The 26,898-nt window shown below is 38.1% G+C and overlaps 1 protein-coding gene and 1 long non-coding RNA gene across 6 annotated transcripts in view; one reads left to right on the forward strand and one right to left on the reverse strand.

The window, feature by feature from the left end:
* Positions 1 to 26,898, reverse strand: part of LOC129428223 (A-type voltage-gated potassium channel KCND3) — a 263,984-nt gene that overhangs the window by 111,960 nt on the left and 125,126 nt on the right. The gene's annotated exons all lie outside the window — the stretch shown is intronic.
* Positions 1 to 26,898, forward strand: part of LOC141349180 (uncharacterized) — a 46,521-nt gene that overhangs the window by 12,743 nt on the left and 6,880 nt on the right. For both annotated transcript variants that reach the window (XR_012373106.1, XR_012373107.1), the window contains exons 3-6: positions 7,935 to 7,985; positions 8,468 to 8,518; positions 11,755 to 11,805; positions 17,275 to 17,329. This is a non-coding gene — a long non-coding RNA (uncharacterized lncRNA). The remainder of the gene's footprint in view (positions 1 to 7,934; positions 7,986 to 8,467; positions 8,519 to 11,754; positions 11,806 to 17,274; positions 17,330 to 26,898) is intronic.

Consider the following 26,898-nt stretch of genomic DNA (forward strand, 5'->3'; position numbering starts at 1 on the left):
TCACATGTGTCCTCATAAACCATGAGTAAACACACACGTACAATAGTCACATGTGTCCTCATAAACCATGAGTACACACACACAAGTGTTGTAAACTTATAGTCTACTGCTGAGTCACGTACAATAGTCACATGTGTCCTCATAAACCATGAGTACACACACACAAGTGTTGTAAAGTTATAGTCTACTGCTAAGTCACGTTCAATAGTCACATGTGTCCTCATAAACCATGAGTAAACACACACGTACAATAGTCACATGTGTCCTCATAAACCATGAGTAAACAAACACAAGTGTTGTAAAGTTACAGTCTACCGCTGAGTCACGTACAATAGTCACATGTGTCCTCATAAACCATGAGTAAACACACACAAGTGTTGTAAAGTTATAGTCTACTGCTAAGTCACGTTCAATAGTCACATGTGTCCTCATAAACCATGAGTACACACACACAAGTGTTGTAAACTTATAGTCTACCGCTGAGTCAAGTACAATAGTCACATGTGTCCTCATAAACCATGAGTAAACACACACAAGTCTTGTAAAGTTAAAGTCTACCGCTGAGTCACGTACAATAGTCACATGTGTCCTCATAAACCATGAGTAAACAAACACAAGTGTTGTAAAGTTATAGTCTACTGCTAAGTCACGTTCAATAGTCACATGTGTCCTCATAAACCATGAGTAAACACACACAAGTCTTGTAAAGTTACAGTCTACCGCTGAGTCAAATACAATAGTCACATGTGTCCTCATAAACCATGAGTAAACACACACAAGTCTTGTAAAGTTACAGTCTACTGCTGAGTCACGTACAATAGTCACATGTGTCCTCATAAACCATGAGTAAACACACACAAGTGTTTTAAAGTTAAAGTCTACCGCTGAGTCACGTACAATAGTCACATGTGTCCTCATAAACCATGAGTAAACACACACAAGTGTTTTAAAGTTATAGTCTACCGCTGAGTCACGTACAATAGTCACATGTGTCCTCATAAACCATGAGTAAACACACACAAGTGTTGTAAAGTTATAGTCTACCGCTGAGTCAAGTACAATAGTCACATGTGTCCTCATAAACCATGAGTAAACACACACAAGTGTTTTAAAGTTATAGTCTACCGCTGAGTCACGTACAATAGTCACATGTGTCCTCATAAACCATGAGTAAACACACACAAGTGTTGTAAAGTTATAGTCTACTGCTGAGTCAAGTACAATAGTCACATGTGTCCTCATAAACCATGAGTAAACACACACAAGTGTTGTAAAGTTATAGTCTACCGCTGAGTCAAATACAATAGTCACATGTGTCCTCATAAACCATGAGTAAACACACACAAGTCTTGTAAAGTTACAGTCTACTGCTGAGTCACGTACAATAGTCACATGTGTCCTCATAAACCATGAGTAAACACACACGTACAATAGTCACATGTGTCCTCATAAACCATGAGTAAACAAACACAAGTGTTTTAAAGTTAAAGTCTACTGCTGAGTCACGTACAATAGTCACATGTGTCCTCATAAACCATGAGTAAACACACACGTACAATAGTCACATGTGTCCTCATAAACCATGAGTAAACAAACACAAGTGTTTTAAAGTTAAAGTCTACTGCTGAGTCACGTACAATAGTCACATGTGTCCTTATAAACCATGAGTAAACACACACAAGTGTTGTAAAGTTATAGTCTACTGCTAAGTCACGTTCAATAGTCACATGTGTCCTCATAAACCATGACTAAACACACACAAGAGTTGTAAAGGTAAAGTCTACCGCTGAGTCGCATACAATAGTCACATGTGTCCTCATAAACCATGAGTAAACACACACAAGAGTTGTAAAGGTAAAGTCTACCGCTGATTCATGTACAATAGTCACATGTGTCCTCATAAACCATGAGTAAACACACACAAGTCTTGTAAAGTTAAAGTCTACCGCTGAGTCACGTACAATAGTCACATGTGTCCTCATAAACCATGAGTAAACACACACAAGTCTTGTAAAGTTAAAGTCTACCGCTGAGTCACGTTCAATAGTCACATGTGTCCTCATAAACCATGAGTAAACACACACGTACAATAGTCACATGTGTCCTCATAAACCATGAGTAAACACACACAAGTCTTGTAAAGTTACAGTCTACCGCTGAGTCGCATACAATAGTCACATGTGTCCTCATAAACCATGAGTCAACACACACAAATGTTGTAAAGTTGTAGTCTACCGCTAAGTCAAATTATAGCTCATTTCTGTTTTTTTTCTGTCTTCCAGCTCGTCCATGAGCCTGTCGTTTCAGGAAGTGAAGTCACATCTCCTAAAGAGGTTTGTTAATAATTTTGTCAAATTTGTGTCACACGTGTTATAATTTGATCTGAAGTGAAATTGTAATTCCTACTAAATGTGATTCCGCAGTTAACATGTTAAAACACCTGTGTGTTAACAGTATACGGATAGGCTTGTGTCCTCATAAACCTTGAGTAAACACACACGTACAATAGTCACATGTGTCCTCATAAACCATGATTACACACACACAAGTGTTGTAAACTTATAGTCTACCGCTGAGTCAAGTACAATAGTCACATGTGTCCTCATAAACCATGAGTAAACACACACAAGTGTTTTAAATTTATAGTCTACCGCTGAGTCAAGTACAATAGTCACATGTGTCCTCATAAACCATGAGTAAACAAACACAAGTCTTGTAAAGTTATAGTCTACTGCTGAGTCACGTTCAATAGTCAGATGTGTCCTCATAAACCATGAGTAAACACACACAAGTGTTTTAAATTTATAGTCTACCGCTGAGTCAAGTACAATAGTCACATGTGTCCTCATAAATCATGAGTAAACACACACAAGTCTTGTAAAGTTATAGTCAACTGCTGAGTCACGTGCAATAGTCACATGTGTCCTCATAAACCATGAGTAAACACACACAAGTCTTGTAAAGTTATAGTCTACTGCTGAGTCACGTTCAATAGTCAGATGTGTCCTCATAAACCATGAGTAAACACACACGTACAATAGTCACATGTGTCCTCATAAACCATGAGTAAACACACACAAGTGTTTTAAAGTTAAAGTCTACCGCTGAGTCACGTACAATAGTCACATGTGTCCTCATAAACCATGAGTAAACAAACACAAGTGTTGTAAAGTTATAGTCTACTGCTAAGTCACGTTCAATAGTCACATGTGTCCTCATAAACCATGAGTAAACACACACGTACAATAGTCACATGTGTCCTCATAAACCATGAGTACACACACACAAGTGTTGTAAACTTATAGTCTACTGCTGAGTCACATACAATAGTCACATGTGTCCTCATAAACCATGAGTAAACACACACAAGTGTTGTAAAGTTATAGTCTACCGCTAAGTCACGTTCAATAGTCACATGTGTCCTCATAAACCATGAGTAAACACACACAAGTGTTGTAAAGTTATAGTCTACTGCTAAGTCACGTTCAATAGTCACATGTGTCCTCATAAACCATGAGTAAACACACACAAGTGTTGTAAACTTATAGTCTACCGCTGAGTCAAGTACAATAGTCAGATGTGTCCTCATAAACCATGAGTAAACACACACAAGTGTTTTAAATTTATAGTCTACCGCTGAGTCAAGTACAATAGTCACATGTGTCCTCATAAATCATGAGTAAACACACACAAGTCTTGTAAAGTTATAGTCAACTGCTGAGTCACGTGCAATAGTCACATGTGTCCTCATAAACCATGAGTAAACACACACAAGTCTTGTAAAGTTATAGTCTACTGCTGAGTCACGTTCAATAGTCAGATGTGTCCTCATAAACCATGAGTAAACACACACGTACAATAGTCACATGTGTCCTCATAAACCATGAGTAAACACACACAAGTGTTTTAAAGTTAAAGTCTACCGCTGAGTCACGTACAATAGTCACATGTGTCCTCATAAACCATGAGTAAACAAACACAAGTGTTGTAAAGTTATAGTCTACTGCTAAGTCACGTTCAATAGTCACATGTGTCCTCATAAACCATGAGTAAACACACACGTACAATAGTCACATGTGTCCTCATAAACCATGAGTACACACACACAAGTGTTGTAAACTTATAGTCTACTGCTGAGTCACATACAATAGTCACATGTGTCCTCATAAACCATGAGTAAACACACACAAGTGTTGTAAAGTTATAGTCTACTGCTAAGTCACGTTCAATAGTCACATGTGTCCTCATAAACCATGAGTAAACACACACGTACAATAGTCACATGTGTCCTCATAAACCATGAGTAAACAAACACAAGTGTTGTAAAGTTACAGTCTACCGCTGAGTCACGTACAATAGTCACATGTGTCCTCATAAACCATGAGTAAACACACACAAGTGTTGTAAAGTTATAGTCTACTGCTAAGTCACGTTCAATAGTCACATGTGTCCTCATAAACCATGAGTAAACACACACGTACAATAGTCACATGTGTCCTCATAAACCATGAGTAAACAAACACAAGTGTTGTAAAGTTACAGTCTACCGCTGAGTCACGTACAATAGTCACATGTGTCCTCATAAACCATGAGTAAACACACACAAGTGTTGTAAAGTTATAGTCTACTGCTAAGTCACGTTCAATAGTCACATGTGTCCTCATAAACCATGAGTAAACACACACAAGTGTTGTAAAGTTATAGTCTACTGCTAAGTCACGTTCAATAGTCACATGTGTCCTCATAAACCATGAGTAAACACACACGTACCATAGTCACATGTGTCCTCATAAACCATGAGTACACACACACAAGTCTTGTAAAGTTATAGTCTACTGCTGAGTCACGTACAATAGTCACATGTGTCCTCATAAACCATGAGTAAACACACACAAGTGTTGTAAAGTTATAGTCTACTGCTGAGTCACGTTCAATAGTCACATGTGTCCTCATAAACCATGAGTAAACACACACAAGTCTTGTAAAGTTATAGTCTACCGCTGAGTCAAGTACAATAGTCACATGTGTCCTCATAAACCGTGAGTAAACACACACAAGTCTTGTAAAGTTATAGTCTACTGCTGAGTCACGTACAATAGTCACATGTGTCCTCATAAACCATGAGTAAACACACACAAGTCTTGTAAAGTTATAGTCTACCGCTGAGTCAAGTACAATAGTCACATGTGTCCTCATAAACCATGAGTAAACACACACAAGTCTTGTAAAGTTATAGTCTACTGCTGAGTCACGTACAATAGTCACATGTGTCCTCATAAACCATGAGTAAACACACACAAGTGTTGTAAAGTTATAGTCTACTGCTGAGTCACGTACAATAGTCACATGTGTCCTCATAAACCATGAGTAAACACACACAAGTCTTGTAAAGTTAAAGTCTACCGCTGAGTCACGTACAATAGTCACATGTGTCCTCATAAACCATGAGTAAACAAACACAAGTGTTGTAAAGTTATAGTCTACTGCTAAGTCACGTTCAATAGTCACATGTGTCCTCATAAACCATGAGTAAACACACACGTACCATAGTCACATGTGTCCTCATAAACCATGAGTACACACACACAAGTCTTGTAAAGTTATAGTCTACTGCTGAGTCACGTACAATAGTCACATGTGTCCTCATAAACCATGAGTAAACACACACAAGTGTTGTAAAGTTATAGTCTACTGCTGAGTCACGTTCAATAGTCACATGTGTCCTCATAAACCATAAGTAAACACACACAAGTCTTGTAAAGTTATAGTCTACCGCTGAGTCAAGTACAATAGTCACATGTGTCCTCATAAACCATGAGTAAACACACACAAGTCTTGTAAAGTTATAGTCTACTGCTGAGTCACGTACAATAGTCACATGTGTCCTCATAAACCATGAGTAAACACACACAAGTGTTGTAAAGTTATAGTCTACTGCTGAGTCACGTTCAATAGTCACATGTGTCCTCATAAACCATGAGTAAACACACACAAGTCTTGTAAAGTTATAGTCTACCGCTGAGTCAAGTACAATAGTCACATGTGTCCTCATAAACCGTGAGTAAACACACACAAGTCTTGTAAAGTTATAGTCTACTGCTGAGTCACGTACAATAGTCACATGTGTCCTCATAAACCATGAGTAAACACACACAAGTCTTGTAAAGTTATAGTCTACCGCTGAGTCAAGTACAATAGTCACATGTGTCCTCATAAACCATGAGTAAACACACACAAGTCTTGTAAAGTTATAGTCTACTGCTGAGTCACGTACAATAGTCACATGTGTCCTCATAAACCATGAGTAAACACACACAAGTGTTGTAAAGTTATAGTCTACTGCTGAGTCACGTACAATAGTCACATGTGTCCTCATAAACCATGAGTAAACACACACAAGTCTTGTAAAGTTAAAGTCTACCGCTGAGTCACGTACAATAGTCACATGTGTCCTCATAAACCATGAGTAAACAAACACAAGTGTTGTAAAGTTATAGTCTACTGCTAAGTCACGTTCAATAGTCACATGTGTCCTCATAAACCATGAGTAAACACACACGTACCATAGTCACATGTGTCCTCATAAACCATGAGTACACACACACAAGTCTTGTAAAGTTATAGTCTACTGCTGAGTCACGTACAATAGTCACATGTGTCCTCATAAACCATGAGTAAACACACACAAGTGTTGTAAAGTTATAGTCTACTGCTGAGTCACGTTCAATAGTCACATGTGTCCTCATAAACCATAAGTAAACACACACAAGTCTTGTAAAGTTATAGTCTACCGCTGAGTCAAGTACAATAGTCACATGTGTCCTCATAAACCATGAGTAAACACACACAAGTCTTGTAAAGTTATAGTCTACTGCTGAGTCACGTACAATAGTCACATGTGTCCTCATAAACCATGAGTAAACACACACAAGTGTTGTAAAGTTATAGTCTACTGCTGAGTCACGTTCAATAGTCACATGTGTCCTCATAAACCATGAGTAAACACACACAAGTCTTGTAAAGTTATAGTCTACCGCTGAGTCAAGTACAATAGTCACGTGTCCTCATAAATCATGAGTAAACACACACAAGTCTTGTAAAGTTATAGTCTACTGCTGAGTCACGTACAATAGTCACATGTGTCCTCATAAACCATGAGTAAACACACACAAGTGTTGTAAAGTTATAGTCTACTGCTGAGTCACGTTCAATAGTCACATGTGTCCTCATAAACCATGAGTAAACACACACAAGTCTTGTAAAGTTATAGTCTACTGCTGAGTCACGTTCAATAGTCACATGTGTCCTCATAAACCATGAGTAAACACACACGTACAATAGTCACATGTGTCCTCATAAACCATGAGTAAACAAACACAAGTGTTGTAAAGTTATAGTCTACCGCTGAGTCAAGTACAATAGTCACATGTGTCCTCATAAACCATGAGTACACACACACAAGTGTTGTAAACTTATAGTCTACCGCTGAGTCAAGTACAATAGTCACATGTGTCCTCATAAACCATGAGTAAACACACACAAGTCTTGTAAAGTTATAGTCTACCGCTGAGTCAAGTACAATAGTCACATGTGTCCTCATAAACCATGAGTAAACACACACAAGTCTTGTAAAGTTATAGTCTACTGCTGAGTCACGTACAATAGTCACATGTGTCCTCATAAACCATGAGTAAACACACACAAGTGTTGTAAAGTTATAGTCTACCGCTGAGTCAAGTACAATAGTCACATGTGTCCTCATAAACCATGAGTAAACACACACAAGTCTTGTAAAGTTATAGTCTACTGCTGAGTCACGTACAATAGTCACATGTGTCCTCATAAACCATGAGTAAACACACAAAAGTCTTGTAAAGTTATAGTCTACCGCTGAGTCACATTATAGCTCATTTCTCTTTTTTTCTGTCTTCCAGCTCGTCCATGAGCCTGTCGCTTCAGGAAGTGAAGTCACATCTCCTAAAGAGGTTTGTTAATAATTTTGTCAAATTTGTGACACACATGTTATAATTTGATCTGAAGTGAAATTTTCTAATTCCTACTAAATGTGATTCCGCAGTTAACATGTTAAAGCACCTGTGTGTTAACAGTATACGGAAAGGCTTGTGTCCTCATAAACCATGAGTAAACACGCACACGTGTTGTAAAGTTATGGTCTACTGCTGAGTCAAGTACAATAGTCACATGTGTCCTCATAAACCATGAGTCAACACACACAAGTGTTGTAAACTTATAGTCTACTGCTGAGTCAAGTACAATAGTCACATGTGTCCTCATAAACCATGAGTCAACACACACAAGGGTTGTAAAGTTATAGTCTACTGCTGAGTCACGTACAATAGTCACATGTGTCCTCATAAACTATGAGTAAACATACACAAGTTTGTAAAGTTATAGTCTACCGCTGAGTCACATTATAGCTCATTTTTTCTTTTTTTCTGTCTTCCAGCTTGTCCATGAGCCTGTCGCTTCAGGAAATGAAGTCACATCTCCTAAAGAGGTTTGTTAATAATTTTGTCAAATTTGTGTCACACGTGTTATAATTTGATCTGAAGTGAAATTGTAATTCCTACTAAATGTGATTCTGCAGTTAACATCCTAAAACACCTGTGTGTTAACAGTATACGGAAAGGCTTGTGTCCTCATAAACCATGAGTAAACACGCACAAGTGTTGTAAAGTTAAAGTCTACTGCTGAGTCAAGTACAATAGTCACATGTGTCCTCATAAACCATGAGTAAACACACACAAGTCTTGTAAACTTATAGTCTACGGCTGAGTCAAGTACAATAGTCACATATGTCCTCATAAACCATGAGTAAACAAACACAAGTCTTGTAAACTTATAGTCTACCGCTGAGTCAAGTACAATAGTCACATGTGTCCTCATAAACCATGAGTAAACACACACAAGTTTGTAAAGTTATAGTCTACTTGCTGAGTCATGTACAATAGTCACATGTGTCCTCATAAACCATGAGTAAACAAACACAAGTGTTTTAAAGTTATAGTCTACCGCTGAGTCACGTACAATAGTCACATGTGTCCTCATAAACCATGAGTAAACACACACAAGTCTTGTAAAGTTACAGTCTACTGCTGAGTCACGTACAATAGTCACATGTGTCCTCATAAACCATGAGTAAACAAACACAAGTGTTGTAAAGTTATAGTCTACTTGCTGAGTCATGTACAATTGTCACATGTGTCCTCATAAACCATGAGTAAACACACACAAGTTTGTAAAGTTATAGTCTACTTGCTGAGTCATGTACAATAGTCACATGTGTCCTCATAAACCATGAGTAAACAAACACAAGTGTTGTAAAGTTATAGTCTACTTGCTGAGTCATGTACAATAGTCACATGTGTCCTCATAAACCATGAGTAAACAAACACAAGTTTGTAAAGTTATAGTCTACTTGCTGAGTCATGTACAATAGTCACATGTGTCCTCATAAACCATGAGTAAACAAACACAAGTTTGTAAAGTTATAGTCTACTTGCTGAGTCATGTACAATAGTCACATGTGTCCTCATAAACCATGAGTAAACAAACACAAGTGTTGTAAAGTTATAGTCTACTTGCTGAGTCATGTACAATAGTCACATGTGTCCTCATAAACCATGAGTAAACACACACAAGTTTGTAAAGTTATAGTCTACTTGCTGAGTCATGTACAATAGTCACATGTGTCCTCATAAACCATGAGTAAACACACACAAGTTTGTAAAGTTATAGTCTACCGCTGAGTCACGTACAATAGTCACATGTGTCCTCATAAACCATGAGTAAACAAACACAAGTGTTGTAAAGTTATAGTCTACTGCTGAGTCAAGTACAATAGTCACATGTGTCCTCATAAACCATGAGTAAACACACACAAGTGTTGTAAAGTTACAGTCTGCTGCTGAGTCAAGTACAATAGTCACATGTGTCCTCATAAACCATGAGTAAACAAACACAAGTGTTGTAAAGTTGTAGTCTACTGCTGAGTCAAGTACAATAGTCACATGTGTCCTCATAAACCATGAGTAAACACACACAAGTGTTGTAAAGTTACAGTCTACTGCTGAGTCAAGTACAATAGTCACATGTGTCCTCATAAACCATGAGTAAACACACACAAGTTTGTAAAGTTATAGTCCACTTGCTGAGTCATGTACAATAGTCACATGTGTCCTCATAAACCATGAGTAAACAAACACAAGTGTTGTAAAGTTATAGTCTACTGCTGAGTCAAGTACAATAGTCACATGTGTCCTCATAAACCATGAGTAAACACACACAAGTGTTGTAAAGTTACAGTCTACTGCTGAGTCAAGTACAATAGTCACATGTGTCCTCATAAACCATGAGTAAACAAACACAAGTGTTGTAAAGTTATAGTCTACTGCTGAGTCAAGTACAATAGTCACATGTGTCCTCATAAACCATGAGTAAACAAACACAAGTGTTGTAAAGTTATAGTCTACTGCTGAGTCAAGTACAATAGTCACATGTGTCCTCATAAACCATGAGTAAACACACACAAGTGTTGTAAAGTTACAGTCTACTGCTGAGTCAAGTACAATAGTCACATGTGTCCTCATAAACCATGAGTAAACACACACAAGTGTTGTAAAGTTACAGTCTACTGCTGAGTCAAGTACAATAGTCACATGTGTCCTCATAAACCATGAGTAAACACACACAAGTGTTGTAAAGTTATAGTCTACTGCTGAGTCAAGTACAATAGTCACATGTGTCCTCATAAACCATGAGTAAACACACACAAGTGTTGTAAAGTTACAGTCTACTGGTGAGTCAAGTAAAATAGTCACATGTGTCCTCATAAACCATGAGTAAACACACACAAGTGTTGTAAAGTTATAGTCTACTGCTGAGTCACATACAATAGTCACATGTGTCCTCATAAACCATGAGTAAACACACACAAGTGTTGTAAAGTTATAGTCTACTGCTGAGTCAAGTACAATAGTCACATGTGTCCTCATAAACCATGAGTAAACACACACAAGTGTTGTAAAGTTACAGTCTACTGCTGAGTCACGTACAATAGTCACATGTGTCCTCATAAACCATGAGTAAACACACACAAGTTTGTAAAGTTATAGTCCACTTGCTGAGTCATGTACAATAGTCACATGTGTCCTCATAAACCATGAGTAAACAAACACAAGTGTTGTAAAGTTATAGTCTACCGCTGAGTCAAGTACAATAGTCACATGTGTCCTCATAAACCATGAGTAAACACACACAAGTGTTGTAAAGTTACACTCTACTGGTGAGTCAAGTAAAATAGTCACATGTGTCCTCATAAACCATGAGTAAACACACACAAGTCTTGTAAAGTTATAGTCTACTGCTGAGTCACGTACAATAGTCACATGTGTCCTCATAAACCATGAGTAAACACACACAAGTGTTGTAAAGTTATAGTCTACTGCTGAGTCAAGTACAATAGTCACATGTGTCCTCATAAACCATGAGTAAACACACACAAGTGTTGTAAAGTTACAGTCTACTGCTGAGTCACGTACAATAGTCACATGTGTCCTCATAAACCATGAGTAAACACACACAAGTTTGTAAAGTTATAGTCCACTTGCTGAGTCATGTACAATAGTCACATGTGTCCTCATAAACCATGAGTAAACACACACAAATGTTGTAAACTTATAGTCTACTGCTAAGTCACATTATAGCTAATTTCTCTTTTTTTCGGTCTTCCAGCTCGTCCATGAGCCTGTCGCTTCAGGAAGTGAAGTCACATCTCTTAAAGAGGTTTGTTAATAATTTTGTCAAATTTGTGTCACACGTGTTATAATTTGATCTGAAGTGAAATTTTCTAATTCCTACTAAATGTGATTCAGCAGTTAACTTGTTAATTAACGGACAAGTTTGGTATTTTACACTTAAAGCCCTGTTTTCAGATTGTTTATGATGAAATAGAACGGTTTTGACTGAAATTTGGAGATATGCGGCTGCCCCGAGAATTTTTGGGTTTTTGTGTTTCACCTCCCACCTTTACAATGGGTTTAAAGGCGGAGTCCATGATGTTTGAAAGCCAATGTTGATATTTGAAATCACCTAAACAAACACGCCCCTACCCCAATAGAATCTGGACCTTCTGTTGATAGACCCGCCCCACACATACGCAACCCGGCATTTGATTTGATTTGATTGGCTATAAGTGTGTTTTGGTAGTCGGCCCGTCTTCTTTTCCAAAGCGTTTTTCAAACATCGTGGACTCCGCCTTTAATGGTGCACTGGAACAATCCTTCCTAAAATGCATTAAACTTTCGTTTACAAAGACGTGAAACTCAGCGAGTGGTCAGGGGTGTTCACTGATATGTTCACACAAAAATCGCTGCAAAATACACATTCTAACAGGTTTTATCGTAGTTTTTGCCAACTCCATTGACATGTATTAGATGTGCTGTGAGGTACGGTATTACTCCGCGCCGGGAACTTTGTTTCTATTCTTGCAATTGGCAATGGCGGATTAGCGCCACCACCTGGGCTGGAGTGTCTATTATTCAAGCTCTAAGCGGAAGAATGTACAGGTGTGAGGGGTTTTTTTTGGGGAAAAAAGGTCCACAAGTTAACAACGAATGCTAAAACAGCTGTTGAAAAGCATCTTTTGCAACGATTTTTGTGTGAGCATATCAGTGAACACCCCTGACCACTCGGTGATTGTCACGTCTTTGTAAACGAAAGTTTAATGCATTTTAGGAAGGATTGTTCCAGTGCACCATTAAACCCATTGTAAAGGTGGGAAGTGAAACACAAACACCCAAAAAATCTCGGGGCAGCCCCATATGTCCAAATTTTAGTCAAAATCGTTCTATTTCATCATAAACAATATGAAAACAGGGCTTTAAGTGTAAAATACCAAACTTAAAACACTTGTAAACACACACAAGTTTGTTTAAATTTAAAAACAAATTTTCTTCTGGGTGCCATGCTCCACAAGTTCGGTGTTTTACACTTAAAGCCCTGTTTTCAGATTGTTTATGATGAAATAGAACGGTTTTGACTGAAATTAGGAGATATGATGCTGGGCCGAGAATTTTCGGGTGTTTGTTGTATCACCCCCACCTCTACAATGGGTGTAAAGGTGCACAGGAACAATCCTTCCTAAAATGCATTAAACTTTCGTTTACTTTCATTTAATGCATTTTAGGAAGGATTGTTCCAGTGCACCTATGCAGCCATTGTAGAGGTGGGGATCATGATACAAAAGCACCCTAAAATTCTCGGCCCAGCATCATATGTCCAAATTTCAGTCAAAACCGTTCTATTTCATCATAAACAATCTGAAAACAGGGCTTTAAGTGTAAAATACCGAACTTGTCCTTTAAAAACTCCTTCACTAGCATTAAATAAGACCCATCCAATTTAGCTACTGCCATCTATTAGCAGCTGTGCATAATGATGAACTTGAATGCATTTAGGAGATTGCAGGTATTCACACTAATTTGTCCCTGGCATTAATTTGAGACTGGGATTTATTTGTCCACAATGTCCACGCCCCCGGCCACCATCAGAGGCCCGGCGTTTATTTGAATACCGGTCTTTATTTGAGGAATTACTTTATGATGTTTTATTAACAAAGTTAAGGAGGAGCAGGTTCAGATAATTAACCAAATGGTTACACTTTATTTTACTAAGTACAGTTGAAAGAAAAGGTTTATGAACCCTTTGAGCTTACTTGGATTTCTTCATAAATTGGTCATAAAATGTGTTCTGATCTTCATCTAAGTCACAACAATAGAGAAACACAGTCTGCTTAAACTAATACCGCACAAAAATTATACGTTTTCATGTTTTTATTGAACACAACATGTAAACATTCATAGTGCAGGGTGGAAAAAGCACGTGAACCCTTGGGTTTAATAATTGGTTGACCCTCCATTGCCAGCAATAACCTCAACCAAACATTTCCTATAGTTGCAGATCAGACCTGCACAACGGTCAGGAGAAGTTTTGGACCATTCCTTTTTACAAAAGTGTTTCAGTTCAGCAATATTCTTGGGATGTCTGGTGTGAATCGCTCTCTTGAGGTCATGCCACAGCATCTCAATGGGGTTGAGGTCAGGACTCTGACTGGGCCACTCCAGAAGGCGTACTTTCATCTGTTGAAGCCATTCTGTTGTTGATTTACTTCTATGCTTTGCGTCGTTGTCCTGTTGCATCGTCCATCCTCTGTTAAGCTTCAGTTGGTCTTAAGTTTTTCTGCAAAATGTCTTGATAAACTTTGGAATTAATTTTTCCATCGATGACAGTACTCTGTCCAGGGTCTGAGGCAGCAAAGCAGCCCCAAACCATGATGGCCCCTCCATTATATTTCACAGTTGGGATGAGGTTTTGATGTTGGTGTGCTGTGCCTTTTGTTCTCCACACATAGCATTGTGTGTTTTTTCCAAACAACTCAATTTTGGTTTCATCTGTCCACAGAATGTTTTGCCAGTAGTGCTGTGGAACATCCAGGTGCTCTTTTGCAAACTTCAAACGTGCTGCAATGTTTTTTTGGACAGCAGTGGCTTCCTCCGTGGTGTCCTCCCATGAAGTCCATTCTTGTTTAATGTTTTCCTTATTGTAGATTTGTCAACAAAAATGTTAGCATGTGCCAGAGATTTCTGTAAGTCTTTAGCTGACACTCAAGGATTCTTCTTCACCTCATTGAGCATTCTGTGCTGTGCTCTTGCAGTCATCTTTACAGGATGACCACGCCTAGGGAGTGTAGCAACAGTGCTGAACTTTCTCCATTTGTAGACGATCTGTCTTACCGTGGACACATGGACATCAAGGCTTTTAGATATACTTTTGTAGCCCTTTCCAGCTTTATGTAAGTCAACAATTCTTGATCGTAGGTCTTCTGAGAGCTCTTTTGTGCGAGGCATGGTTCACATCAGACAATGCTTCTTCAGAACAGCAAACTCAAAACTGGTGTGTGTTTTTTATTGGACAGGGCAGCTTTAATCAGCACATCCAATCTCATCACATTGATTGGACCCCAGGTTGGCTGACTCCTGGCTCCAATTAGCTCTTGGAGAACTCATTAGCCTAGGGTTTCACATACTTTTTCCACCCTGCACTATGAAAACATATAATGTTTGTGCGGTATTAGTTTAAGCAGACTGTTTTTCTCTATTGTTGTGACTTAGATGAAGATCAGAACACATTTTATGACCAATTTATGAAGAAATCCAAGTAAGCCCAAAGGGTTCACATACTTTTTCTTTCAACTGTATAAATAACTTTGCAACTTCATGTCAACTAACTTTCATTAATTTGCAACTATACATCAACTAACTGTCATTAAAGTATTAGTAGACTGTAAGGGTTAGGAAAGATGTTAGGGTTAGTGGAATAAGTTGACATGCACCTGCAAAGATACTTGTAGACCAGGGGTTTTCAAACCTGTCCTGGAGGACCAGTAGTACTGCACAATTTGCATGTCTCTGTCATTAGACACACCTGGTTTAAATCTTCAGCTCATTAGTAGAGACTGTAAGACCTGAACTGGGTGTGTAAGGTAACTGAATGAGGTGTGTCACAAAAGGTAAACACACAAAATGTGCAGTACTTGTGGTCCTCCAGGACAGGTTTGAAAACCCCTGTTGTAGACAGTTAAATGTCTGAGGAGATTTAATCACAATAAAGTGTTAGTAGATATTAAGCAGACAGTCTACTAATTCTCTAAAGATTGGTAGTTGATAAGTAGTTGCAAAGTTACTTATAATTAGTAAAATGTCTAAAGTGGACTATCGAAATAAAGTGTCACCAGCCAAATTAGCAGAGGTGTAGAATTCCATGGACGTGGTAATCAAAGGGTACACGTCATGATGAAAAGGAAAATAAAACTTAATTTTGAAGAAACTGACAGAAAATGAACACATACTAGATTATTAATGAATTAAATGTTTTTAACAGATACCTCTAACGGGAATAGCTGCGTGATGAAGTGAAACTTAAGGGTTAATAAACACAAACTGAAGCAGATTTTGTAGAACATTATATTATCTTAAAGGAGTGTAGCTACTGTAGCATGTAAATAATGCACATAAATAACGTGAGCAAGAGCGAATCAGGCACGTGCCGCCTAGCTAGGTTGCTCAAACAACAAAATCACCACAGGGCTCGACATTAAGGCTTGTCTGGGACAAGTGGATTTTTTGAAGGACAAGTGTAAGAGAAAATTAGTTGTCCGACTGGAGAAGTTAAATTTCAAACAATGTTACTTAACGTTATGTGCCGTTAACGACAGAGCAGAACGCGCAGCGCAAACACCGAGCGGAATATTGAACAGAGAGCACAGTGCACCGACAAACACACAAACGCACGTTTACACCTTATGTTGTTACTAAAAAGCTGCACGCGCATGAAACCTGATCACCGAACATGGAGGAGCGAGACGGCATGGAGTGGAGAGTGATGTTTCTTCAGGCTCCGGTGTGAATATAAATGATTTTGAAACCGCATTTTCATCACTGTGTGTCAAAAAAGCCGATTTAAGTCCGTATTTTATCTCTTCTAAAGTTTGGTAAAAACACATAATGGGCTTGAAATCAAAAGTTTTATTTGATTAAATAGTAAAAAAAATTAGGTTGAATTATGACTATAAATTGTATGTTAATCTCAATTCATTTTAATTAAAATTGTAGAAAGTAGAAATTGTATGTTATACATCATTGTGATTATTGCATCTATAATACTTAATAGTATTTTAAGGTTGCATGATAGAGATTTTATGTGCCACCCCAGAGTAACTGGCACCTGCCTGGCCACCCCTATGAAAAATCCCTGGCTCCGCCACTGATTAGCAAAACACAAAAAATACATTATATTATAAATCTTTACCCGGACAAGTGACTTTTGTGCATTGACAAGTGAAACATAAATTTACTCCGAAGAACAAGTTCCTCAAAAAGTTAATGTCAAGCCCTGCACCAGCTAACTTGCATTACATTTGCAAGAACCACGTCTTTCTCTCACTTCAGCCGTGTGGCACGCGTGCCTGCTCACGATGTGAAGCGCGTCTGCGCTATTCTCTGAAAAGCACTTGACAGGCTTTTGTGCAGTGCCTGAATTTGTGTAAATGATTTTTGTCAAAAAATAGAATTCTGGTTTATCTCAATCAGTTTCCCAGCTCATTCAAAAGCGACTTCAATACTGGTTTTGAAAATTAGCTCATCACTAATATCTTTATCCTCTTTGTCTTTCATGAACTTGTTTTTTTCCCTCAAGGTAATAATGGTAAGATCCCAGCAGGAAGCTAGAAGGCCAGGCAGTGGCAATGATGGTAAGAAAATTCCTTTAAAAAAAAATAAAACAGAGTCCACGAAGTCTAAATTAAAATACTTAGTTAATTTTTAAGGAAAAATATTGAAAATTGAAACTCTTTGGTTATTTTTAGCGCGATGCTAAATGGTCTGTTCAGATTCAATGGATTATGCTAAGCTATGCTAAAAAAACTAAAAAGTGGACGTGGTGCCATGCAGAAAGGAGGGGAAAGAGGGGAGACAGACAGACAACTTAGGATTCAGACAGTTTCAATTCGCTTCCATTGAGTTAAAAACACAATAAATGCACAGCCATTGGCACTCTGCATTGAAAACGTATAGATAAAACCACTGTTGCAGTTTGATAATCTAAGGCTTATTCTGTGGCATTTATATAAGCCTTTTGACGGGTTGTGTCAAGGAGTTGTAAAAATCACTCACTAAAATGAATGAATAACATTTGTGCCGAACTCTTATTACAAAGCAAAAACAAACATTCTCTTTCGATTCATGAACGTTTCTCTCAGTTAATGTATGTGATCTCACAGTCTAAAGCGTCTGTCATAACATGCTGTTGTGAATAATTAAAGGAGCGGTGAATCAAATACTTAATTTTAACTTGATAATTTGTTATATAAGAGGTCATCATACTTAAATGAACATTCTGCAAGTTTCAGAACTGAAATGTGCTACTGAAATATAACAGTTTTTGGCACCAAGCCAGTATTACAAGCGAGTGTGGAATTCCAAAAAATATGACGTCAAAGTAGAATTGAAGCACCTCCCCATAGCCAAATACACTTTTGTAGCCCCTCCCACAGCTTCGCGTGACACGTGTGTCTCAACAATAAGTAAACATGTCTTTAAAGATTGCCAAATGTAACCAAAATGACTTTTAACACTCTGGGGTCGGCTGCGGCGCGGGCGCCGCCAACTCTTTATTTTTCAATCACTCCGTAAAGAGACTTAGATAACTCTGCTGATTTTGGACATACAGATATGATTTATACATCATTTAAAACGTTAAAGTGTCTAGTTTTTTTCTGTCCACTCCCAATAAAAACAGAATGTTGTGCTTTTCGCAAAATTAAGAAAATAAACATGATACGCGTTTTGTTCTCTCTCCCTCAGTGAAGTCATTTCAGAAACGCGTCAGAAAATTAACTGTAACTTCACGAATACATGTCATATAAACAAAAGATAAATGTCTACATAATGCTTGGAATGTCAGCTTTTAAATGATGTAAGTGAGATCGAAAACATATATTGTCATTCGGTGTAAACTGTATGAGAAGTAGGAGAGGGACCGTCTTTCTAATGTTACCTGATTATCTGTAATGAGAAGAGATCGCCACGCCCCCGCGCCATTGAAGTGAATGAGCAGAGACATCCATATGCATAACTTGTGCCTCCTGCAGTCAATGGATACGCAATCCAGTCCACAACCCAGTCTCTCTATTCCTTGTTGTTTCATCCGATTGCACCAAAACATGACATCTAAATCCTTACTTACTTGCGTATGTGTGTCAGTATCTCCAGACGCGAGTGTTTTCATTGTTCTTCCGTCAAAAATTTCACGCGAGGGGAACACACGTAAACAAACACACGAGTCAGGAAACTCGACGCGGTTTTTGGTATTCTTATAAAATACGCGATTGAAAACAGTACAATCCTTATTTACTTGCGTATGTGTGTCACTATCTCCAGACGCGAGTGTTTTCTTTGTCTTCCGTCAAACAGTTTACGCGATGGGAAACGCATGCACAAACACGCGAGTCAGGAAATCGACGCGGTTTTTGGTATTCTTATAAAATACGCGACTGCAAACAGTACAATCCTTATTTAGTTGCGTCTAAGCATATACCTCCGCACAGCACGTTTATTAAACACAGGATCACTTGCATGTGCACACATAAGTTAATAGGCTTGTTCGACTTAATGCGGCGCCACAAGAACCGGCAGCCGAATGACGTCAGAGTTTCGCGAGAGCGATTTAAAAGCAAACTCTTCCATATAATTTCGCGGATCACTCTCGCGGTAGTTTGACGTCACCCGGCTGTCGATCTTTGCAGCGCCGCATGAAGTCGAACAAGCCGACTGCTTTCATGAGCAACACGTGAGGTAATGGCGGCGGCTGTAAACAAACATTGAGCAAGTTTATCATGCTTGTCCCTTGTTGTGTTTCTACTATAATGATATAATGATTACAAAAACACAACTAAGAGTCCAAACAACGACAGGCAGTTGTTCTTTTGAGCTTTTTGCCACACACAAACCCTGTGTTCACTTTGATTAGGCTACTATGGTTTTTAAAGGTAACTTATAGCCTACATGTGAAATTAATATATATATATATATATATATATATTGTGTGTGTGTGTGTGTATTTACATTTAAATTGAAAAGTAAACCATCATGGTTTTACTACAGAGAAAGTTACATTCCTGTTGAACATCCCCACAAGGCTCATGTGGCTCATTATGCAACCCTTTTGTCTCTCAGCTGTCAATCACTGATTATTCAGGAGCATTCCCGCCTCCACGCATACAGCCTTTCCCAAGCAAAAGTGTCTTAGAAATTGTAAATCAATATCTTGCTTTATGTGAACGAGTAGGCCGAATGATTTTCACATCATTTTGAAGAAAAAACTCTAGACTACTAGATCCTGTTTTGAAAAGTCTTGGGAAAACATGTTTAGAATTAGTTTTGTGGACTTATATCAGTGACTTAAAATTTTTGCTTTTTCAAAAACCACGCATAAACATTTTTCTCTCAAAAATACAAACATGTACATACATGTTGATTATATGATATTGTAGCCCAGTTTGTGCTGAATGCAGTGTTATGAGACTTTTGCCATTAATATGTTTTTAAGCAACTGAAAAAAGCACAAATGTCAGTGCATGTCAAAACTTCCCCAGGGCCCTAAAAACCCCTTAGACCCCAGAGGGTTAAATACATTTTTTCTTAGAGACTTTTATTTTGACACGGTGATCTAAAGTAACCATGGAAACGCATTTTCGGTTGTGGAAGAACCGTCTATGGGAATAACACAGACGCTGGATAACGGAGGCTCAACATTAGGAATGCGTGGATAAAGTTTGTTTTTGAAGAAGTTCTAGCTCGCGTGGGGAGTGTTTGTTGTGTACACGGATTCATTTGTAAAGAAGTCGATGCTGGATTTGCAGAGAGACTGTGATTAAAAACACCACTAATATTGGATCTGACAAAAATGACACAGCAGTATACACTAAGTTTATTTAAGTTACTGCGTTTCACTATTGCTTTGTTAGAAGAGATCGCTTGATATGTCTGTTGTAACATTCGTGTCTAAACACGTATGTTTGACTGTTTTAATGTACTAAAAACATTAAACGATTAATAAAGGTACAACACTTAACAACACGACTGTAATTTAACGGTAGAAATATACAAAGTTAGTGATAAAGAAGGATTTATCAGCCGCAGTTTCTGATGCCCGCTTACTGTGTTGTATACGGTAATTTAGGCGAGTTGCGTTTGAAAGGTCAAACACTCCACAAAGCTTTTTTATCATATAACTGTGGTATGTAACGTTACGTGTATGTCAGAGCAACCTCACAAGCACACAAGAAATATGCAAAGTTATTGATGGATTGAAGGATTTATCAGCCGCAGTTTAGATTCTAATGCACGCTTACTGTGTTGTATACGGTAATTTAGTCACGTCGAGTTTAAATTTTTGTTTCTACTTTACTATACGTATTGTCATTTATGTGTATCATTTTTAGCACCCAGAATCTTTTGTGGCTCAAACATATTTGTGTTCGGCTGTTATTTTTACACATTAACGTTTTTAAAACATTTCCCCACATGTAATGACGGGGAATGAAGCTGTCCAATCATAGCAGTGGGTGTTACGTCCAGGTCTTCAGTGCGGCCTGCCCCTTCAAACAAACCATTTCTCCAGACAGCCACTAATCCATGTTACAAAATAGCCTATTACTTATTGCTTTTGATGTTTTTAAATGTAAAAACCACGCGAACATCATAAGTAGACATCAGACAACAGTATAAAACAATAAAATCGACAAATTCACCGCCCCTTTAAGCTAAGGGCCTTCTCATAGGATAAGAACACGCAGTCTCATGAATAATTTTATAGACACTGAAGCGTTATCAATGTACTAGTTCTTTGCCACATGTGACGTCAACACAATGTAGATTTTAAACCCAGAAGATGAAAATAGCACAGAAAGCTCAAAATTAACCAGCTTTCAGATGCTAACATTGTCTTCTATGATGTGCAAAGTAGTCTGGGGTTTCATGACCCTTTAATTCAGTTCAGTGTTGATTCAGTTTAAGTTCATTAACCATATAAAAAAAGTGAAATATTTTCAGATTTCAGGGCGCGGTTCCCCAATAACGCTCACTCTTAGCGCCCTAAGAAGACTCAAAAAGATATATCTTACCAAAGTTGTTTATGTTCCTAAGTGTGTTCCCCGAAGTGTCCCTTAGGAAGCTTCTTAACACGCTGCCTCTAAGTTGGACCTAAAGATGCCGCTGTCCCAAGTGAAGGTGCTGAATTATTTGAATTGATCACTCAGGCAGGGCCGCCTTAACCTAATGTGAGGCCCCGGGGCTAAGAGGTTTTGTAGGCCCCCCTTCCCCTCGATTTATAGTCTCTTTTTTAATTGTAATATCTAGGTAATCTACATCACAAAATGCATTAGTTTCTTTCGAGACATACAACAGTGAGTTTTCCCTCTTTGAGCCAGAAAACACCATAATTTTGTTATTAACATATCACTGAGACCACTAGAGCATAAATACAAGACACTTTATTTAACAACCACACACAGCAACTTGTGGTGATAATAAAACCAAAATGTGTAAAAGTTTATATGTTTATAAGCTTTATGTTTATATAGTTTTTGGAATATAATTTGCAGAAAATTGCCACTCACTAACTAAATGCTCTCATCAGTTTTAAAAATATAATAAGTTAAAGTTAGTTTTAAGGTAAAATGCATTAATGATAACAAAAGCTAAGTCTTTATAGACAGAATCTTGTTAAATGCATTAATGATAACAAAAGCTAAGTCTTTATAGACAGAATCTTGTTTTTTAATCAGTTATTTATTTTGTAGGCTATTGAAGATATAGTATGCATTGTATTTAGTATTTATGCATACAAAAGCATGTAAAACGACCAAGTATAAATATGCACAAGACAGACAGGGAACATACCTGTATATAAGATCTTTAGATAATGAGATTATAATGGTGCTATCAGGGGATGATCATTTGAGATGGTTTACCGTTGCGTCTCTTTCTCGTCTTTCTACCAACAGATGTGTGTACTGTGAGCTGACATCGCGTCAAACTACATCGCTCCAGCTGCGCACACGTCACTAATATAAACGCGAGTAAACTTAAACTTTATAACAACTAACAGCATTATGTGCGGGAACTCCTTTCTTAATTTAGCGGCACAGTTTCTTGTGCACGGGTCAGGGACTTCTGCATGCCAGGGACTCAGCTGAACGAGCACAGAGAGCGAACGAGCGAGCGCGCGCACGAAAGAGAGAGAGAGAGAGAGAGAGAGAGAGCTGATTATGAAATTTCAGAAATTACTCTTTCATTTGTTGGTGGATTATTTCCCGTTTCTCTGTCACACTCAGTCTAACGTGCAGGAATGTCAAGTTGACAACGCGCACTTAATTACATTAAGCGGAATAAAAAATGTTACGTCCCAGATAGCAAAAAATATCCGCAGGACTTCTTTTTGCCGCCAGCCCTAAGCTGTCGGCTATAGGTGCATCCTGCTGACATTTTATTTCACGTTAAGTTACAACGGACCAATCAGCAGCCATGTAACGTGCAATTAGAGTGATTGACAGAAAACCCGACAAGTTACAAAACAATATGACATTTTCAGCTCATCATGAACGCAAGCTTGGGAGGCCCTTGAACTTGGGAGGCCCCTGGGCTTCAGCCCAGGTAAGCCCGTGCATTAAGGCGGCCTTGCACTCAGGGATTGATTTTCCACTTTATGTGCATTACGGCGCTATAAAAGACAACACGCTCTATACTCAAATTATTCCAGTAACATATATTTTAACTTAGTTTAAGTTATCCGTAAAATATAGACTATTAATTAAATTATCAGTAATACGGGTAGACGAACCACTTGTCACTTGTGCTGCTTCTTGACATGGGTTTAATGACTTTAATGACTTTTAAAAATTATGTAATACATTTTAATACTAATAGGTACTTTACAACAAGAAATGGCTTTAATGGCTACTGAGATGTATGTGTGCATTTCTATATTTGAAGAGTTTCGTTGAAGAGTTTTGTATGCACGTATTAAAACAAACAGTATAATGTAATAAAGACATACCATAATATAAAACTGTGAAATGTATGAAATATTTAATAAATTGTATAATAGAATACATGATATTATTGCTTTTTAGTATAACCAATTCAAATCTTTAATCTTTCTAAATAAATTATAAATGTAACGTGATGAAAACGCTATAAACAGAGGGAACAGACTTCAATGGGGAACAACCTTCGAAACAACACCAGCGCCGTCTTCGATTCATTAGTTCTGATACCAAATAAAGTCAACTGCATAAAAAGTCCTGTATCTAATGCAAACATATATTATTATAAGTCCTAAAATGTCCATAACATAAAATCATTGTCAACATACCATAGTTTGACTTGTACTGCGCTGCGCTGATGTCTAAAGACTGCTGCACAGTGGCGGCGATAGCGTTTTGCGCTCAAGCAATGCTAAGAGAGAGCTTACGAATGGTCCAGACCAACCTTCCGAAAGTGTGACTAAGGGCGTTTTCACATCTGTAATTCGGTTCATTTGGTCCGGACCAAAAGCAAAAAATGATACATTGTAACTTTTTTAGCAGATTTGGTTCCATTTCACACCACACTGATTCCTCTGATCCGCACCAATTGAAACGAACCAAAATTCTGTCATGTGATAAGATCAACATCACTCATTGGCCACATGTATTTGAACGTATTTCCTAAACGGCTTCACGATTGGTCAGAACAACGTGCGGGAAATTCCAACGGAACCCCCGGAAGTAAACAAAAGAAGGATAATACAGCAGACACCATGGACAAACGGCTGCGCGCTGTGAATATGTCTCCGTGGTTGTTATACATTTGTATACAGCACTCTAGACAAACTGTTCATTTTCAGAATGAATCGCGGATGCGGCTTGAAAACAACGGTTTAATGCACTACAAACGGCGAAGACAAAAAAAATCCGAGGCTCCGCCCGCACCTCCTTGCAACTACAGGTATGTCCGCGATTTGTCATTTTGCTAATATTGCTAACAGAGAGGGTCAACAAACACTTCCTCATCCGATAATGCACTGCGCAGTTGCCTACGGCAGCTGGTTTAGTCCAAAATGCGCAGTACTTTTGCAGTTAGGTCGGTTCGATCTCGGATCTTGTTCTCACCACAAACGAACCGCTCTAGAGTTCGTTTGAAAGCGTACCGAGACCACCTCTGCAAGCTGGTCTCGGTCCGCTTGTTTGGTCCGCTTTTGGTGCGCACCAGAGTTCGATTGCTGCATTCTCACCTGCCCAAACGAACTGCACCAACTGAGCAATCGAACTCTGGTACGATTCAATCGAACTAAACAAGGCAGGTGTGAAAACCCCCTTACAGAAGATATACTTATGGCGCTTTTCCATTGCATAGTACTCCACGGTTTGGTTTAGTTTGGGTCGGGTCAGCTTTACTTTTGAGAGCTTTTCCACTGGGTGCAGTACACAGTACCCAATACTTTTTTTCGTACCACCTCGGTTTGGGTACCAAGCGACTCGAGCTGATACCAAACATGACGCGAAAACACTGTAGGTCACTGATTGGTCTGAGAGAATATTCACTACAGCGTCATCGCTATAATGTAGCTTAGCTTTACCTGTGTTAGCTTGCGCTGTCTCAAGCAAACATGTTGTCATCTGTGCTATGCTATAAGTTCCCAAACACAAAATTGCATTAGGCAATGTAAAACAGAAACTGCATCTTAAACAACAGTACTGTTTGCACATTAGGCTTCACAGAGGGCGTGCAACATCGGCAATTTGGCAAGTAGATGGTAAGCTGTTGATTCATTCTAAAATGCTTTTTTGCATAGTTGTGTTTGACACATGAAAACGTGTTGGGTTACGTATGTAACTGTTGTTCCCTGAGAAGGGAACGAGACGCTGCGTCTCCCTTGTCATACTTCCTGCGTCCCTGTAACACCGTCTTTGGCAATATTTTAGATAGCGTTATACTTCCTGGCTACCACCTCACCCTTTGTCGTTAAGCCTCACCATTGGTTGAATTTCTTATATGTGAAATATAAAAGCAGAACATACAGAGCAGAACATTGTCAGACTTGTTTCATTGGCCTCGAAAACACTGCAAACTCAGGAAAATGTGATGATTGACAAAGAGATAACAATAGCCACCTTCTGCCGCCTCGCGTGCTTAACACTCACAGCTTTGACCAAAATAATTTAACAGGATTATGTTTTGCAATAAACCTCCGTCTTGGCGTTGTGTACTGCATGCATTTGTATTCACAGCGCCCAACATCTTGAGGTGTTGCAAGGTCCTCGTCTTTTTTGTACTTATATACCGTTTTGGTGCTTAACCGTTTATGGCTTTTGGCACATGAAGCGATCAAGATTTTGGTGTTATTAAAGTGTAAACATGCCTGTACGAATATTTTGATCTTTGAAATAAAGCATTTGGATTTATTTTGGTTTATTATTGGATTTTTCTTGTTTGCTGTTTTTCTTTTTTTTCCTGTAAGATCTGGCAACACTAGTCAGCAAACGCTCATGCCTTTGTCATTTTCTGCAACGCACATAAAGAAGACTTTTTCCCCTTCTAGGCATTTTAAAATTTTAAAATACTTCTTTTAAGTACTCCTAATAACAAAAAAGTTAGTCTGGAGCCCTGAATTACTAGACTTAAAAAAAAATTAAGTTAGTTTTTTATTCTACTTTTTTTAGGAAACCTGGCAGTATACAGTAAAAAATTCCGTTGAAGTCAAAATGTTCAATAAATAAACTTAACAACAAATACTTTCCTCTTCACTTAAAGGCAGAGTAGGCAGGTTTAAGTCTAAAAAGTCTAAAACACTTTTTACCAAATTTGTTTGAACTGTCTTTATATTTCAATACACAGAGATGGGCATAAATACATGGAAATGTATTTCAAATACAAATACAAAATACTGTGTTGAAAAATGTATTTAAATACAAATACAAAATACTGTGAGGAAAAATGTATTTAAATACAAATACAGTATTTTGTATTTTGAAAATACACAAAATACATGTGAAATTGGTGATTCAGTGCAAGTATCCCTATTGTGCTGAAATCTATCTGGGTCTATTTCTGAATGCCAAAAAGCATTTAGATGTGTGCAACTGCTTAGAAACTTTCGTTTTATTTTACATACCTCATTGTTTGAGATATCTTTGTTATGACAACTTGACATAAACCAATACAACACAACTTGCTATAAATCATAAACAATAATTATCAAACTTAAGAAACTACCTAG

This window comes from Misgurnus anguillicaudatus, chromosome 14 (genome assembly GCF_027580225.2).
Source record: "Misgurnus anguillicaudatus chromosome 14, ASM2758022v2, whole genome shotgun sequence".
NCBI lineage: Eukaryota > Metazoa > Chordata > Actinopteri > Cypriniformes > Cobitidae > Misgurnus > Misgurnus anguillicaudatus.